This window comes from Pinus tabuliformis, chromosome 1_2 (assembly GCF_031772625.1).
Source record: "Pinus tabuliformis cultivar Carrire ecotype Pingquan chromosome 1_2, CPIR1, whole genome shotgun sequence".
Taxonomy (NCBI): Eukaryota; Viridiplantae; Streptophyta; class Pinopsida; order Pinales; family Pinaceae; genus Pinus; species Pinus tabuliformis.
In genome coordinates this window covers 1,162,433,309-1,162,439,099 of record NC_142298.1, presented here as the reverse complement: position 1 = coordinate 1,162,439,099, position 5,791 = coordinate 1,162,433,309, and the positions used below count along the sequence as shown (strand labels likewise).

Below are 5,791 nucleotides of genomic sequence, written 5' to 3'. Positions count from 1 at the left end.
TCAAACCACTTGAATATATATATATATATATATATATATATATATAAACATAAAACATATAAAAATCTTTAATTGGAGTTATCCAAAGTAGTTGAGAGGAAGAATAGAGATCTTCCTCATCCAAATTTAATTTCCACAAATGTCATATTAATGCACTTTCTTGTAATAAACCAAATACTTATATTCCTCCAATATACTATAAGTGAATATAAAAATAAAAGTGAATTCACTAAAATCAATATAGCACACTGTATAGCAGAATAAACCTGTACCTCATCTGTTAAAATTATTCTTTTCACCTATTTATACATAGTTATATATTTATCCTTTCTTTCTTATATATAATATGCTGAAAACTATACAATAATATATACAAATTGATTCTCATCTATAATGGACAAAATTTCATTATTCCACTGCCAGTATATACAATCCATCGCAACCCATAAAATAAAAAGGATAATTGTCACTAGACAATCCACATTGATGAAAATAGCATCTCTCAAATGAAGGAGACATATTTACAAAATGACTTTCTAATATACCTAATATTTGAATAAACATGATGACTCATGGTACTTCATTTTTATTTTTTTCATCTTCTGGCACGCCTATAATGTTCAACCCCAAAATCATATATTATTCCACAACTAAGTGACTAAGTGTTCTCCATCAACTATGTATGTAGACACTTTCATTTTGCATGGCCAGCACTGTGCAGAGGAAGTGTATTCCTCACTCTCGATTTTCTCAGGGTGCTCTCGCAAATAATTCATGTAGTTCTGAGCCTCCGGATATCCTACACAGTCTGCAACAATACAGGTTCCTTTGCCAAGCATGCTTTTGTTCTCGAGTAACATAAAATCCGGCAAATAGCAATGTTTGGAGTGATCCATGAACACGAAATATCGCCTAATTTATCATCCAGTTCACTCAGTATACCTTTTAACACTGTCACTTTTGAGGAGAGTCCTGATAGAAACAAATGCACATAAAATTATATTAAAGTTTTAGATGATACAGACATATGAAGTAATTGATGCATTCCATGATTATTTGTGAAGTAAAGTCATAAATGTTCATATATAAGCGTTAATGTTTACTGAGACATTAAATTAAAAGTAGGAAGGAGAAAAAGATATTTGTATCGCTGTCGAATTATATATATAATATCTTTCCTATTGAACATGCGTGTTTTAGAAGGGAAATATAAATTGTCAAACAGGACTATAATACTAAGACTTAATCTGATGACTATGTGACAACAACATATTTATTTGAATTGATATGAGAATTGTTAGAACTTTTACCTGCATGCTCTATCATTTCACTGGCAATACCAAAGTTGTGTGAGTTCATCTCTATTGTAACCAGCTTGCTGTCAGGCTCAGTCATCTTTGAAGCAATCCTAATGGCAGAATACCCACAATAAGTTCCAAGCTCTAACGCAACCCTGGGAGCATAAGTCTGCACGGCATCATCGAGAATATAACCCTTCTCCTTCCCTAAAATTGTCATCCAGGATTGGTCAGTAAAACTGTCAATTGCATCGAGCACGGTCTTTGCATTTCCCTTCTGTGCATCAGGGCTCGCTCTCTGCAATCGGGAGAATGACCTTTCAGCATTGCTTGTTTGTCAAAGTAAAATGTGCAGTAAGACACTACCTTCGACACAAGCTCAGATGCCATGGCTTTATAGAGAGAGAGAGGGGAACGAAAAAGAATGCGATTCTAGTTATCTGCACATGTTAGTTATCTGCTTCCTTCGCTTAGTGGTTAATTCGGAAGTGCGTAGATTCCAAGCGAATTTATCCTTGGACTTTCTATGTAGCTTGATGCTTTGCCAATTATATTTTTTTTTGCGAGGGGGAGCAAAATCACAACACCTTTTCGAGAAGATGTAGACACCTCATAAGATTACGCAGGACGGCACAAGTCAAGCTGTGGTCATCTCATGACGCCATGCTCTATTATGATGGAAGCATAGTGCTTCTGAAATTAAGTTTCAAGAGCGAATCACATGGAAGCATACACATTCAACACAATGGGTAATTTCTCTATGAAGGAAGTTTAGAAGTTGTAAAGGTAGGTGGGAAAAATGTTTAAACACCTCATAAGATGAGGTATGAGAGCACAGTTCAAGCTTTGGTCATCTCATTCTATTATCTTCCCACAGCCACACATTGAACAACCAGGATGAAGTCTCTCGACACAACACAACACGTCATAAGATGAGGTATGAAGGAACAATTCAAACTTTAATCTTTATCTTCCGGAGACATCGTGGCTTCGTGGGAAGCATAGCGTTTTAAGGAGTAAATCGTATCAAGGCATACACATTGAACGTAACTGACAGTAGTTGCCCCAGAAAGGTGTAAAGAATCTCTTGAAATAAGAACGGAAATATATATGTGTTTTCATGTGACTAACGGATCAAATAAAATGTAAGTGTTAGGCCAAATTATTGAGAGAATAAAGAAAAACGTCATTAAGGAATATACAAAAAAAAAAGTATTTCCAGGTAAATTTAAGGAGATTTTGTGCTTCATTAAAGAATTAGAAGAGAAAAAAATTAACATATAATAATGATGTGGCTAATCTAAATCTAAAAAATAAAACTGGAATCAATATTAAAAGTGTAAAGGCACACCTAAAGAATAGAAATTTGGGAGATCATCATGAAAAACCAAATCACTAAATACAAAAACTCATATTTCTAATAGAATAAATATAAAATAAAGATTATTTGAAAAAAAATTAAAAAACTCTCTTACTAAGAGAAACATTCTACTTCAATAGTTGCTTACTTCACGATGGAAATTTGTGGTTACAACATTTGGTTATGGTAAAATTATAAGAACATAGAATAACATGAGTGGATTATGTGAGGGTGAAAGTTTTATTTCATTGGCTAGAAAACCAACTTAATTATGACTTATCATAATTAGACTAAGCATAATGATATTAAGTACCATTTTGTAAGGGAGATAATTGATGGAGATGGAGTAGCTTTTAAAAAGATTCACACTCAAGAACATTTTGTTGATATGCAAATAAAGGAGCTACTAAATAAAATTTATGAGGTTGAGAATGAAAATATTGGGTGCTAAACATATACAAACAACGGAGGTAGTGACATTTCATGATGAAAATGGGGAACTCATGGTTGATATCTAAAATATGAAGGATTACAATTATTGATTGGGTATCAAGTTTGTTTTCTAGCCTAAGAAGCCAAGTTGGGGACCAGTACTGGTTTCTTTAGAAAAAAAAAAATGACAACATATTGCATCATGCCTAATAAGAAAAAAAATTATATCAACTATAATAGAGAAAATTAAGTTAGAAGAGAGGAGGTTGAGAGACAGAGTTAGAGACCTGGCATAACAAACTATGGCACTTGATCAAAGAGAAGTTTAGTCTTTCAATAATAAGGAAATTAACTTAATAACCCAGGTGAGACAATTTGAATATCACATTGATGATTATAGGGAAAAAATAGAGAATGTTGAAAATGAGATTATTCAGTTAAGGGAATCTCTGCTAGAGTCACATAAGCAAACAAAACAAGCAGAAGATAATGAGGATTCAAGCAAGAGAAATTCCAAGAAAAAGAAAAGGGAAAATCATGAGTGGTAGAAATCACTTGTAATATTTCAAAGGCTAAGCAAAGACAAAGAAATGATAATTGAGGTGTATTTGCAAGCTATAGATGTGGAGGCCAATAGTAGCCCACAAGACATAGATGATTGTATTTCCAAACTGTAGAGGGAAGAACTGTGATTGATTGGTGTAGAGAAAGTTTCGAGCTAGCATTTGGAGAAGTACAGGTGGGAAGTTGATGCTCAAAGGAGGGAAAATGAAAGCCTTTTGGAGAGACTACAAAGCAGGTAGAAAGGATGTGTCTTTGGGTTGATGTTTGATCAAGAGCTATAGGACATACTTGATGAACTACAAGCTCAGTTGTTCTCACTGTTAGATGAAATCATCTTGTTTGCTTCCAAGCTACTGGAATCTTTTAAAAAGGATATTTACAATATTGTTGCACTTGAATCCAATGAAAGGGTGTATTCAAAAGGTTGGGTAGATAATGAAAAGGAAAGGAATCATGCCCCTAAACTCGAGATGGGTTTTCAAAGAATAGGGAGAAAGAGTGATTCTTTGAAAAAAACATACAAATACAAAAGGAAATCTTAAACGAAATGTCCCATTTATCATGTAGTGAATCTCTTAGACAAGGTGCAGAAGATTCAAAGCCTTGGTAACTAGAGCTAGATTCTTTAGAGGCATTTGCATTTATTTTTCCATAACTGTTAAGGTTTTATTTCAATGTAGTCGTATGGAAAAGTACATTTCTAATTTGTCAATGGCTAGGGTTTGTCATGAAACAAGAAACAATTTATCTATCCCCTATGCACGCCATATACATATCCTATTGCAGGGCACAAAATAATTAGGTGAAGCTTGTAAATTATAGGGAAGCTTAAAACCAAACAAACAATAAAATAAGTAATATATTCTAGCAAATTATGATATTTCTGGCCTAATACCTCCATTTCTAGTTTTAAAAGTCTTCTAGCCTTGTAACATCTACATCTTTACTATGAGGGTTTAATTAAAAAGGTAATTGAAATCTTTGGGTAGTTCTACTTTTGCTGAGATACTTAAATGGAATTTCAACTTTGAAGGGGATATTGTATTGCACCGCATCACCATGAAATCCATAAAATGAAGCTTAACAACTATAGTGATGTTTTTTATTATATTCATTTCAATTAAATTAAAGTGAAATTTAGGTACAACCTGAGTCCCCATGATATAAGTTGTAAACCAACCACATAAGTGTTACATACTTGTCCTCTTAACTCATAGAAATAATGATTATTATAGGTGGTTTCAAAAGTTTAAATAAAAAAAGTAAAATTAATGCCTTTTTTCTTGCATGAAGCCCTGCAAATTGTAAATTTTTCTATATGGGTAAAAAATTTTCAAGATGAAATTGTTAAGTAACAAACAATTAACATAAAAACACTATATTGGAGATGCTTGTGTTTGTGTTCATCACTTTGGAAAGAACTCTATACTATCTACCCACTTGACACCATGGTGAATTGTAGCTACCTCGTGACTTTGCTCTATTGCAATATTCTATGTTGCCTCCCCATTTTTTCTTGTTTTTCCTGAGCCCTGCCCCATCATTTTGGAGGTCTATTCTTATTTTTCCGGGGTACTATTTTTGATACCTGGTGGGCTCCAATATTGTAGCAATAATGCTACAACTCCTGGAGCTTCCTTCTCTAGTTTTAGCAACCCGGTAGTTCGTAACAAACATGGAAGCGACGGTGTTGTATGCACAAGTACTAGCTCTTGTCGCAGTTGTCACTTGGTCAGCTGGCACAAGTCCGCTAGGGCTCAAGCCAACTTCTATATGTTCTCAGAAGAAGCTTTTTAAGTGATGAACGAAAGCTATCTCAAAGGAAGTTAACCTACTTTGCAAGAATAAACTGAAAGCCAACAGAACATGGAAACCCTAGTAAACCCTAATTCTACCTAGCTTAATCCTTCTGGTGCAATGGTGGGAATGCAACTTCTAAAAGCGATGTCATTACTTCTATTGAGATGATATGCATGTGTCTGAACTACTTTCAACTGAAGAGAACATTTTTTTGTATTTTTTCTCAAGTGGTTGGAGTTATTATGACTGTGCTTCTTACTGGGTTTTTGACTGTGCAGGGGTAAATCAAGGGAAGGAAGGCTTGGAAAGGGTTAGGAGGACTCTAAGAGGGTCTAAG

At 34.1% G+C, this 5,791-nt stretch overlaps 1 pseudogene; it reads right to left on the bottom strand.

The window, feature by feature from the left end:
- Window positions 1-650: 650 nt before the first annotated feature.
- Window positions 651-1,688, bottom strand: LOC149210352 (uncharacterized; annotated as a pseudogene).
- Window positions 1,689-5,791: the final 4,103 nt, after the last annotated feature.